The 14,025-nt window shown below is 37.8% G+C and overlaps 1 protein-coding gene across 5 annotated transcripts in view; it reads left to right on the top strand.

Moving 5' to 3' along the window:
- The window catches only part of LOC137041592 (kelch-like protein 29), a 309,158-nt gene that overhangs the window by 51,895 nt on the left and 243,238 nt on the right, over positions 1-14,025 (top strand). The gene's annotated exons all lie outside the window — the stretch shown is intronic.

Genomic DNA, 14,025 nt, shown 5'->3' with positions numbered 1-14,025 from the left:
TGAAAAACTTGTGGGAGATCATTGTACCCAGAGCTAATTTTCTTTATGTCTAAGGGTCACACAGGTACTGGGATATTCCGTGGCTGGATGAGATGTTAAATATCACTGTTAAAAATCAGAAGATTTAAATGCACTACAATGGACGCTTTAAAGTTGGTTCACCCAAAAATGAAAATTCTGTCATCAATTACTCACTATCACGTCTTTCCAAACCCGTAAGACCTTTGTTCATCTTGGGAACACAAATGACTATATTTTTTTTATGAAATCCGAGAGCTCTCTGACCCCACATAGACAGCAATTTAATTAACACTTTCAAGGTCTAGAAATGTGGGAAAGGCATCTTTAAATAGTCCATGTGACTCCAGGTGTTCAACCTTAATTTTATGAAGCGACGAGAATACATTTTGTGCGCAAAACGAACAAAAATAACGACTTTATTCAACATTTTCTTCTCGTCTGTGTCAGTGTCCAATACATTTTACATTGAAAACTCAGTGCAGCACTTCCGGGTTGTATGTCAGAACACTGGCTTTGTATTGGCCAGCTCCTGTGTCATCATCACACACATGTATTGTGGTGCTCACGTGAACAACGTTGGCCAATAGAGATTTTTGGGTGAACTAACCCTTTAATACGACATCATTATGCACTTGTTCAGAAAGACAAATGTTCCTGCCTGGTGCAGATATGTTGGCTGGGTTTATTGTAAGCGAGACGCTCACGTTCGTTCTACACAGAATGTTAGCCTACTCAGTTGCTTACTCATGACACAAAGCAAAACAGCTAAAAGTATTCCTAATATGCTGAACCTTTTATTGAAAGTAGCCTACTTTTACCTGTTGAGACATGCCTTCACAAGCACCGTAAGAGCTGTGTTGGTTTGTGATGTTTGAGCTGGGAGAGGCACGACACACACATGCCATTTTGCAAAATATGCTGTATTTTTATAATTCAGCTCGTTGCTACTTGTGTCGCTAAAACTACATACTTCACCTTTAAATATTTCATAAAATTGTTTAAATGCAAATTTAATTCTGTCTTGTTCTGTCACACTGTCTAGCTGATTTTGATCCCAAGAACATCTCTTAGCAAAGGTCCACATGGGGTAACTACTGACATACTAACTAGTGTTTTTTTTTTTTTATTGTGTAGATTAAGATTTACACATCCCTTTGCATTGTGAAATATACTGTAGAATTCACTCTGTTCTGTAATGCACATTCTGGCAAATGTAAGAGGTCACACTGCTATTCTACACATGCAGAAAATGCTAATACTATATTAGGTAGACATACTGTAATGTGTGCAGCAAAAATAGTCCAAGTGCTATGGTAGTATGTCATTCCAAACATACCCGTGGTTTGAATCCCAGGCCTGGTAAGCGAGAACAATCAAACAGGAATGATCCCAATTTATGGCAAGTATACAGCATAGCCTGAACACTGCACAGTGCAATTTATAACTGCTCTCAAGTCAGGCCCACAATCTCAAAAGTTTGCACTATGGCTGGTCTTCTGCCTTGACCTCCACGACACTTCCCTTGATGAAATACTACAATAAAAGTAAAATGTGCTTGTGAGGAGAGGCTAAGAATAACACCTTTTTCTTTGATGGGTGACAATATCTATCAAACCAGAGCCCCAAGACCAAGACCAGTTACTATCATCCTTCCGTCCGTCCATCCAGTTTTAAATGTATAGTCATAAAAATAGATTAATGAGATTAGTATGATGGCATTGCTTATTAATCTTCTGTTTAATATTATATCTGATACATAAATACAAGCTTCACTTTTTGAATCAATATCCCAGTTTACTTCCATTGTAAGAGTGTTACTGGAACTGTATTTCTTTTTTATATATATATATATATATATATATATATATATATATATAATATATATAAAAAATGTAGATAAAGCCTAACTGGTATTAAATCCTGCACATGCTTTAAACTGAGATCCGCTCACGTGTAGGAATCCTTTGTGTCCCTATATCCTTCATATGTTCTTGACCCTTATGGATTTTTCTTTTCACTTTATTTCCCCTTGTACTCATTTTGAAAAGCGCTTTGCTTTATTTCAGTTGTTAAAATCAATATGTTTCCCTATTGGGGACAAGTCTTGGATATTTCTGTCAGCAGAAGAGGATGTGATGGTTGTCATTTCTCTTAATTGCTGCTGGCAATGCCAGATATTGCTGAAGCTAAAGTGGGTCAGAGTTGTGCGGCCGGTGCGGCCACTGCAGCTGGGTTTGGAAGAGATCTGCTTCCTCTGTTTGGGGCTAACACATAATGATATGATTTTAACATAAAGTAATTAATAATAAAAAAAATGATAGATTTGACGTAATTAATCATACCCCCTGAAGTATGCATAATTTTCTTTTTCATCATAAGAGGAAATCAAGCTTGAAGTTCCACCTTCATGTGTTTTCGTGTTAGTGATAGACCCTTTTTGGAGGTAATGAATAAAGTAATGATATGCATTTTGTATGAGTTTCTTTTTTTCTTTTTTTTGAACCAGAAAGTTAAAATAGGACATGTGTGCTACTTTAATTGATTTACTATATATTTTATATTTATTTTATAATTTATTTAGTAATTTATTTAGTGCCACACTAATTTTTATTGCAATAATAAAATTGTATTACTTACTTACTGTACAGAAACATTTTTAAAATGAAGTCTTATATGCTCACCAAAACTACATTTGTTTAGAAATACAGTAAAAACTGTAATATTGTGAAATATGATTACAATTTCAAATAATTGTTTTCTATTTGAATATATTTTAAAATGTAATTTATTCCTGTGTATTCCAGCATTATTAATCACATGATCCTTCAGAAATCATTCTAATATGATGATTTGCTGCTCAGGAAACATTTATTACTATTATCATTGTTGGAAAGAGTTCTTTGCTGCTTAATATTTGTGTGTGGAAATCGTCGTTTTTTTCCGGATTCTTTGAGAAATAGAGGGTCCTATTTTATTGATCTGAGTGCATGGTCTAAAGCGCACGGCGCAGGTGCACTTGGGCTTGTCCAAATCCACTTTTGCTAGTTTAACGATGGAAAAAAACGATCAGTGCACCCTGCGCATAGTCCAAAAGGGTTGTACCTAGTCTTTTAATGATTCATGAGTGTGTTTTGGGTGTGATGTGCAATAAACCAGTTAGAGTCTCATCTCCCATTCCCTTTAAAGCCTGCTGCGCTCGTGCCATGGCGAATTAGCTATATACATGGTGAAATTTGCAAGCGGAAAGACTGAATGCTTCTCCAGAGAGGAATCTTTTTATTTTTAATATTTGAAAATGTGTGCGTGCTATTGCGCGTCCCTGTGAGTGTGTGTAATAAGCAAAGTGTACATGTGTTTTGCACTCGCCTATAGGTGCATATTACTAATGTCCTCTTTAAATAGCACAAAAAAAGAAAAGAAAAAAGGTCAGTGGCGCAGTCTTTTTCAGTTTCCTCAAAATAGCAACGCACCAACAATGCTCCTGAACGCCTTCAGACAAGCAGACCATGGACGAGCTAATGGGTGCCAGTGCATTTTCTATTTAAACAACGTGGCGCAGGACGTCAAAACTGCGTCAGGCTGAAACGAACAAAAACAGTTGCGGTGTGCTTGGCGCCGCATTGTGCCAGGTGAATGAAGGGGCCCAGAAAGTTCAACAGCATTTATTTCAAATGGAAAACTTTTGTAACATTTACTGTCAGTTTTGATAATTTTTTTTACGTCCTTAAGTGAAAGTATTAATTCTTAAAAAAAGTTCAATCTTATTGACCTCAAACATTTGAGCGATAGTGTGTTTATCAGTGTAAAGAAGCCTGTCCCAGCTCCTCTCATGAGTTCCGTGGCCTCTCTGCTGCATATTTATGGCCCTAGTCCATCGTTTTACCCAGGTATGCGAGTGCTGTGAGGTTCTGCACACAGCAGAGGAGGTATAGGAATGTTTGGAACAGGAATACGCTCGCCTGCATTTTTCGCTTTCCTCTGTTAATGGGCCATGAGGTGAACCGGGGGGCTGTAAAACCCGCCCGCTGGGGTTCAACAGGCGCTACACATCTTCGTGGTCTCCGCCAGACAGATGGGGAAGCCATCACGCGGACAAGACTTCCTGCAGATCTGCATTCCGACACAGGCGCCGAAAGACCCTCAATCTCTTTGGCGCAACAAGACTTGCACTGCTCTGCGGTTTATTAAAATGAAGGCCAGGCAGATACATTCGCATTTACAAAGCAAGCATCGGTCTTAAAAGTTTGTCTTAATTATATTATGCAAGTAAAAGTATTTAATTTACTTTTACTAAATATGCAGAAATCTGGATAACATGTATCCTGCGACTTAAATTTGTGGGCGGACTGTCTGCTTGTTGATCCAATAGGAGGTTCAGAGAAACCCTTTGAACCCATTTGTTGCTATTAGTAGTGCAGATAGTAGTGCAGAAATGGCACGCTTCACCTTTCACATGTGAAAGAGAAGTTATCCCAACCAAAAGGCTTAAAAGGGCACCTATTGTGACAGTTTTACAATATTTAAAATACGTCTCTGGTGTCCACTCAGTGTATGTGAAGTTTTAGCTCAAAATACCCCACAACTATTTTTTATAGCATGTTACAATTGCCACTTTTGGGGGTGAGCAAAAACGCTCTGTTTTAGTGTTTGTCCCTTTAAAGGTGCCCAAGAATGAAAAATTGAATTAACCTTGCCATAGTGAAATAATAAGAGTTCAGTACATGGACATCACATACTGTGTGTCTCAAACATCATCGCCTCCTACTTTTTATGTAAATCACGTGCATGAAAAACACCACGGAAAAATAAGTGATTTTCAACATAACGCCCACTGGTGACGCAATCGTTGGGGATCATTTATATGCACGCCCCCAACATTTGCATATGTACGTACATGTGCATTGTCAGGCGGAACTAACGGAGCCGAATCATCGGGACTGCAGGTAAACAAGACACTGGAGGATAGAAAAAAACGGCAGCTCTCATGAACACATGTCATGTTCCAGACTGTTCAGGAGACGTGAGGACTTTTCATAGCCTTCCCAAAGATAAAAAATCTTGACAGTCATGGTTGATGTTTATAATCGGATACCGCAACAATTTAACTCAAAATCTTTCGTTTGCTCGGCCCATTTCAAGCAAGCTTCACTCAGCGCCTTAAACTGAAGAAAGTGGCAATTACAACTGTATTCCTGCAAGCAGTAAGTAGCGATTTTTATCTACTTATTGACTATTTAAACAATTTCTGATTAAATTGAAAGTTTCTTAGAGAGACAGCAATGTCTAGATAACGTAAGATGCTAATACAGTAACAATTGGAAACTCCAAGTACCATACAAAACTAAATAGTGTGTCTAATGACAAAGGTTAATATTATTTTGTAATACAAAATACAACCGTAGATACGTATGCCATACTACGTTAGTTTAGTTGACATTTAGTTGCTAACGTCACCTTCGCCATCTTATATATATAATACTTATATTTTTGAGAACTTATGATGTTTTTGCATGCTTGTATTTCAGAGTACATCACAGTCACTATGTAGCCTACATTGTGACTAATGTTATATAAACATGCAATATTGCATGCAATGTCGTTGATAAAAAAAGACGAGTCTGAAATGTAGTTTAAAAAATAAAAACTTGAACAAAAAACAATGGTTTTGTCGGAGGGAATGAAGAGCATTCGTGTTTGCCAGATTTCAGTAATTTAAATCCCCTAAACAAAGCTTTTCCTTGAAAAGAACACGTATACTATCCGGTGTTTTACCTAAACATGTCCAATCTGGCAACCATATGCGCGCAAGTGCTCTCTCGTGCGCGGATGATCTAAAAACACCAATAAACAAGTAGGCTAAGCTGCATTTTAGCAATCTCCATTTGAGATGTTCTGCTTAAACTGTCATTCAGTCGTTACATGTAAATGGACCTGTAAAACTGTATCTGAACAATTTTTGCCCTTAAATAAGCCACATACCCTCTGTAGATATCAGAGAACAATTGAACATATTGTTTCAACTCATTCTAGGGCACCTTTAAATGCAAATGAGCTGCTGCTCCCTGCACCCTTTCTAGAAGAAGGCAGAGCTTCAAGTGCTCATGCTCATTTTTTCAGGACAGTCTCACTCACTGAAAATGTCAGGCAACAGTCTCACAACTGTACTAGCGGTGTTCAGTTCGAACCGGAGACGAACAAAAATGCCTACAGAGCCAGAGAATATATGCTGCATGGAGACAGAACAGGTATTTTAGTTTAATTACTGTTCTTATGTTGTCATCTTGCTTTTATCCACTATTAGTACAAGCCTGTTGTAGCGGACCCATCCGAATGATGGCCAAAACCTTACTGAAGCGCTTTATGATGTTTATTGTAAGAGTAATATTAAGAGTTGGTACAGATCCATCCTTGAGAACTAAATTTTTATCAAAACCCGCTTTGTATTATTGACCCTCGTTGACAAAGTAGTCTGTCATAAAACGATTCGCTCAAACACAAATGTATTTAGGTGTATTTTGGGGTGCATACCCTTCAAAAACCAAAGTGGGCTGGGCCTGTGAGATGTTGGTTATGTACACGCACTGCCAACACAAAATACAAGTGAATTTTGTGTAATAGGTGCCCTTTAAGTATAAATAACTATTTTTTTTTAAAAATCCCCCAAAAAATTCTCTTTTAAAAATCTGTCTCATGTGATTCACTCTCATGTCTTTTGGCCTTGACATACAGATTACAGGGAGACTCAAGATTAGTTTTTCTGTTAATGGCAATTCAAAGTTCACATTGGCGAAACCCTTTTCATTGGAGGTCAGATAGGTTAATGGTACTCTGGAGCACAATAATTTGCTCATGGACAAACATTTAAAGAAGGTTAACTTGTTTTCATGGATATCTTTCAGTATCTGTGACAGACAAGGGCTCTTTCGCAAACCCACACCTCTTAAATACTTTGTAAGAGCTTTTTTTTTTTGGTCTATTCTTATCTGCAGTTCCATTTTTCAGGGGCTCTTTTCAGCCTCCAAGCCCCATCTGTGCCAAGCATGCTCCGTTTTCATAGCACTTCATTCTATTCAAATGTGAAAGCCAAGCAATCAGCTCGGATGGCATTGACATGTGCGCTCAGAGGCAGGATTTGAGAGGCAAATTTCTCTTCATGATTCCGCCTCCCGGCGAACAGATTGTACATCGAAATTTTGCCGACTGTGTCTTTCGCCTCCTCCTCTGGCGGCTTGCAGCCGATGCCAGTGTCGTAAACTGAGATTGACAAAGAATTTTTGCGAGGGTGGCTGCTTCATTCATATGCATGTGTGTACACACCGGGTAGTTTGTTGTCTTTCTGACAATGCCAGTTGAGTTCACCAATCAATGCTGTGCAGTGACGCTGTCAATCCTAGTGGAACGGAAAGAGCATAATCTTTTTATGCTGTTTATGTATCATAGCACTTTATCATCTATTGGTGCAATTAAACACACAACTTCCTTATAGTTTAGAAGAACCGAGCATTTTCACAGAGGGTTTTTTGTTGTGTGTGTTGTTGATCACAGATAACTCATCTTCTTTTTGATTGGCTTTATAGAGGGATATGGCCCAAAAATACAATTTTAAAATGTTAAATATATCGCATATACTGTTTTTTCTCTTTATATGGTTTTACAGTTTATTAATAAACATATTTTTTATATGAATAGAATCCTTTAATATAATTTATTATTATTATTATTATTATTATTATTATTATTATTATTATTATTATTATTATTATTATTATTATTATTATTATTATTATTATTATTATATTTTTCTTAAATAATAGACTTTGCAGTGAAATAATTAAATACTTAATATACCTTTTAGTATTTTTATTATAAATATATTGTATAAAATATATTTTTTAAATATGTATTTTTTATATTTTTGTATTATTCAATTATAATCCTATTATTATTATTATTATTATTATTATTATTATTATTATTATTAGCAGTATTATTACATATAAAAATATGAAACACATTAAAATATTTAACAAATTTATATTATTTTATAATCTCATTCTTTATAGAATTACTTTAAGTTAAATATATTTTTAAATTACGTAAATTAAAATTTCATTTTTTGGCCAAATTTTGTAGCCCTATAAACAAGTACAGCAAACGCAGAGCTTTTTGATTTTATTTATCTAACCCCCACCACATTTATACAGCCTAATTTTGAAGCCATATGATGGGGAAACCATTGTGTGGGAAACCCACTGGATTTGTAGGTTTCATCATGTAGCGTTTTCATCATTTTTACAGGTAATGCTTCATGCTCACACAGGATGCATATTTGGCTGGATGAAAGAGGCTCTGATTATTTTCTTTGAGTAATGACTCCTATTTCACAATGATCTGTCTCAGTTTGTTGGGGTCTCTACAGCAGGTGGATTACCTGGAGGCAAGCGTATCTCTCCGTCAAGCTGGAGACTTCATTGAGTGGCGATGGCTCAGAGTCTATGGGCTGAACTGCTAATTGCTCGGAAAAGGTGATTATACCCATCCGGAATGGTGTGGGATAAGATCAGGACAAGGCGGGCTAATAGAAACACGCGGTACCTTCATTGCGAGATCAAACCGGTGTGTGACGCCACGTGTGCTGTGACACTCGAGTCTGAGATCTTACACCCTTCGGGGACATAATTATTGATCACGGGGCGAGCATAGGCTTAGAGCTGAGCTTTTCCCATTCCAGCCAAACACGTTAGAGTTCGTTATCGATTCAATCGAGGCGAGCTTTTGAAATCTATCAAATAATGCTGTATATGCAGCAACAAAGCAACTTTTGTCAGATCACATTTATGCAGTCGTTCACTTCTGTTGTGCTGAGGATTGCTAAATGTGAGACAATAATCTGAGGTAGAATCCAGTGTTTTTTAAAGCGTAATACATTAGACCAATACTTAGATTTTAATAATCAGGTTTTTAGGATGGAAACATGTTAATGTATTATTGATTTAATACTTTTTCCTTTGCTACTTCAGCTGAAAAGTTAATTCAGAGGCAGTAGAAATGATTTTAAAGAAAAAACTCTTAAACTAATAATGCCCAGTTCATGACCAAATCATTATTTTGAGACACTGAATGATTTATTTGTGAACTGAACTGATCCATTTGGTCAAGCATCAGGTCACCAATTCAGTGATTCGATCTGAGTGAGTCAAAATGGGCCAAGAACTGTGAGTGATATGGTAGAGATACTTGAGTAGAAGAATCTTTGTTGTATTTCTAAGTGGAATAGATTGGGAATTTGGATCTTATGTTTTGGTATTTGTTTGAATGGAAACAAATATGATTGGGTTTAAAGGGATAGTTCACCCAAAAATGAACATTTGATGTTTATCTGCTTACCCCCAGGGCATCCAACATGTAGGTTTTTCTTCAGTAGAAAACAAATGAAGATTTTTAACTCTAACCGTTGCACTGTGCCAGTCATATCATGCATGTCAAATGGGCTGTTTTTCTATGAGAGTCACTATGAGAGTAAAAAACATAAATATATCAATCAATTTTCAACCTGTGGCTTGTGGCGACACATTGATGTCTTAAGACACAAAACGATCTGTGTCTGTTTTATTTATAGTATCTTTTTACCTTGTATCAGACGAATCTCATCCAGTATTACCAAAGCCATTACTTCCTCTGAATAAAGCCAAAATGACGGCTCGATCATAGATATGTGTACATACCGGTCCCATTCGACTGATCCATGCAGACACACACACACACACACACACACACACACACACACACACACACACACACACACACACACACACATGTTGGTCTATGTGGTTTACAGGGACTCTCCATAGGCGTAATGGTTTTTATACTGTATAAACCGTATTTTCTATCCCCCTACACTGCCCCTGCCCCTAAACCTACCCATCACAGGAAACATTCTGCATTTTTACTTTCTCAAAAAAACATAATTTAGTATGTTTTTAAGGCCATTTGAATTACGAGGACATTTGATATGTCCTCATAAACCACATTTATAGTGTAATACCAGTGTAATACCCATGTAGTTATACAAATTTGTGTCCTCATAAACCACATAAACAGGCTCACACACACACACACACACACACACACACACACACACACACACACACACACAGGGGAGCCACGGGGTTTAATATGGATTGATATATTTATGTTTTTTACTCTCATAGTGACTCATAGAAAAACTGCCCATTTGACATGCATGATATGACTGGCACAGTGCAACGGTTGGAGTAAAAAAATCTTCATTTGTTGACTACTGAAGAAAAACACACCTACATGTTGGATGCCCTGGGGGTAAGCAGATAAACATCAAATGTTCATTTTTGGGTGAACTATCCCTTTAAGACTTTGACTTGAACAAAATGATGGAAAACAAGAAGTCTGCACTATAAGACGATGTTTGCCTCCTGGTTTGTAATGACAGCTGTTTATGAGCCTGATGCTATCAAACGCAGCTGTTATTATGAGGGCCGGACGGGGCGGTAAAACCGTCCAGCATTATATTCTTGGGGGTTAGGTACATTAATGCCAGCGTATAACTAGACGTGCCTGAGAGATTTATGATGTGAGATGATTTTGCTTATTCAGTTATCCTCAGTTATCAGTTATCCACATAATAAATGTGCATCAATTGTAGATTCTTGCCTCTTTTTTTTTTCTTTTTTTTTAAATCAGTATAAGACTAGTATATAAAAGCCAAGTTTATTGTTTATTTGTAGCTTACATAGTTTCTCCTAAACTGAAAAAAAGTTGGTGTAGAAATTTTCACTCAGAAAGCTTCACAAATAATTTAAAATAAACTGCAAATAACACATTAAATTAAATATGAAATTTTGAAGTTGAAAGAGTGAAATAGTATTTTCTTGTAAAACATACTCTAATAATTATTGTTTTATTTACAGCTTTGAAAAATCTTTTTTTGCCATGTATCATTATATTATATTATATTATATTATATTATATTATATTATATTATATTATATTATATTATATTATATTATATTATATTATATTATATTATATTATATTATATTATATTAATTATATTATATTATATTATATTGTATTGTATTGTATTGTATTAATTATATTATATTATACATATATTGATAATACATCCATTATAATTGTAAGCATCCAATGCAAATATATATATTTTTATTTATTTATTTGTATTATTATAATTATAATAATATATTAATAATAATTAATCTGAAGTAAAACATATTACTCCATTATAAACATATTGGTAACCCTTTCCAATAAATTTTAGCACGTATACCTTTTTTACACAACCAACAATAAGCAACGAGCAGAGCAGCAGTCCGTCCTTGTTTTTCCCATCAAACCGTAGTCAGCCACTGGGAAATAAGACTGAGGTTGCTATTCATCGTCATGTATAGTATACGTTTTCATCCAAGGTCTAAATGAAGAGATGCTGTACATGCTGTTGTCTTTGAATCAATTCATGACACTGGGTGAATGAGCAAGGCAGAGGCCTTCCCTTGACTCTTCTGAGCCCAGGTCTAAGTTCTCCCCTGAAAGATTGAGTCTTCTTGATGTAGCTCTGCAGGGCGAACACGCTCCAGGCCATTCTTCATGCCGCCTCTCCTCTCTTCTTTTAATCTTATAGGTCTCCTCATTTTTTTATGAACTTGTCTCTGGCCTTTTTAACCTTTTATGGCATGAGAGGGAGTGGAGATGAGACTGTTCCCCTGCCAGCCTGGGAAGTTGATGCAGATTTTTAGCAGTTGAGTAGGTGTAGCGGTCGAGTCAAGCAGTTTGTAGTTCATTTGTCATTCAGGAAGACGTTTATACAACGGCTACACATGTGAATGAAGGAAGATGGGACTTTGGGGGCTTTTGTGCTGCCTGACGCTTGATTGAACCGAGCGATATCTTCAGTGTTGAGTTTTGCAGGAATAATCCAGCTGCAGTAGGCGCCTTGCTTCTGATAAACTGTCGGAAATCAGTACGCTTCAGATCTTTCCATCAGTACACTATCGCAGAGAGAGGTTAACCATTTACAGCTCTCTAAAATGTTCTCTGTGAGATCTGCTCTATTTTATTTACACAGGAGAATTTAGTGGAAACGTTGTACAAGGAATGCATGCGTCGAGATACTCCTTCTCAATATACTCATTATTGGACCATCAGTGGATTTTCTTATGTCCTGAGTCTAGTCTTCAAAATTTGGTCAGTATCTATCAAAAGTAGTCCAAGGAAGGAACAGTGATGAACCGGCAACAGGGTCATGGGCGGTCACGGCTAATTGTCGGGAGGAAGTCTGGGCCGTTTGGTCCGATCAAACAACTTGCTACTGTAGCTCAAATTCCTCAAGAAGTTAAAGGGGGGGTGAAATGCTGTTTCATGCATACTGAGCTTTTTACACTGTTAAAGACTTGGATTCCCATCCTAAACATAGACAAAGTTTCAAAAACTAATGTTGGACGTTTGATGGAGTATTTCTGTGTCAAAAATACTCCTTCCGGTTTCTCACAAGTTTCGGCGAGTTTTTTTCGAGTATGGGTCTATTTGACGTTAATAAGAGCGGAAGGTCCTTGTATGGGCCGTACGGGCTCTTCTCCCGGTAGGGTGCGCGCGCGCGTGACTAGAGCACGCTGTAAACAGTCTCTCAGCTGCAGATCCAGTCGTCCGTGAACGGCGCCGCGCTCCACTTTATTCCTATGGGTGACGTCGAGCGACTTCAACTCTTCAGCACAGCATTCCGGGAAAGCAGCGCTGCATTTGAACCGATTTGAACGCAGAAATGACGGGAAGCTTGACAACATCGTTTCAGTTGCGTCTCAAAATGGATTTACACGCCACTGCTGTCACAGGACTTTACCAAATCATACCAAAGAAGTGTGTTTCTGACGGAGCGGTCCCAGCGATAAAGCTTCGACGGTGAGTTAACTTAAACTGCTTCAAATGTCTCTGCTATTGGCTACCGTCGCATGAGTAAACATCAGTAAACGACACGATCGCGTGCTTCGTCATTCAAATGCGCTAACGGTTACTCCATTGTTGTTCTGTGTATAACGTTACAGTATGCTTGCTACTTCTAAGGTCTAGTCGCATACAATAGTCCATAAACCGAATCATGTCCTCATACACTGCGAGTAAACACACAGAAATGTGGAGAGGCCATTAAATACAGTAACTTACATACCACAGAGACGGACGTCCTGCTGTTGCCGTTTCTCCTGTTCAATTTATTTCTCCCTCAGATTTGATTGTGGATCATTATCTGTATTAGCTGAGATAGATGGGTTCCTCCACGCTTGAGGACGTCACCGCTTTGCGCTTGTCATTCTTTAGCTCCGCCCACACGATACGCCTCCAGGCGCTCGGTTTTTTCCGGAAAGACTCGGTACAGCCTATATTTCTTTTATAAATATGATAAAACTAAAGACTTTTCGGAGATATGAAGGATGCAATACTACTCTATAGGTACTCAAGATTGACATGAGATTGACTGAAACTGAGTGTTTCACCCCCCCTTTAATGCTGGTTCTGATAAAAAGGTGTCAGAATGCACAGTGCATCACAGTTTGTTGTGTATGGGGCTGCAGAGCCGCAGACCAGTCAGGTTACTCATGCGGACCCCTGTCCACCGCTGAAACGCCAGTAATGGGCATGGATGGCCGGGTGCGTGTGCCTCGCTTACCTGGGGAACACATGGCACCAGGATGCACTATGGGATAAATGCAAGCCGGCGGAGGCAGTGTGATGCTTTGGGAAACCTTGGGTCCTTCCATCCATGTGGATGTTACTTTGACACACACCACCGACCTAAGCATTGTTGCAGACCATGTACACCCATTCATGGAAACTGTATTCCCTGGTGGGTGTAGTTTGAGGAGCATAACAAGAAGTTTGGGGTGTTGACTTGGCCTTAAATTCCCCAGATCTCAATCCAATCGAGCATCTATGGGATGTGCTGTTAAAACAAGTCTG

The sequence above is a fragment of the Pseudorasbora parva genome, chromosome 15 (assembly GCF_024679245.1).
Source record: "Pseudorasbora parva isolate DD20220531a chromosome 15, ASM2467924v1, whole genome shotgun sequence".
Taxonomy (NCBI): Eukaryota; Metazoa; Chordata; class Actinopteri; order Cypriniformes; family Gobionidae; genus Pseudorasbora; species Pseudorasbora parva.
The sequence above is the reverse complement of the archived record's forward strand: the minus strand, read 5'-3'. Positions and strand labels throughout refer to the sequence as shown.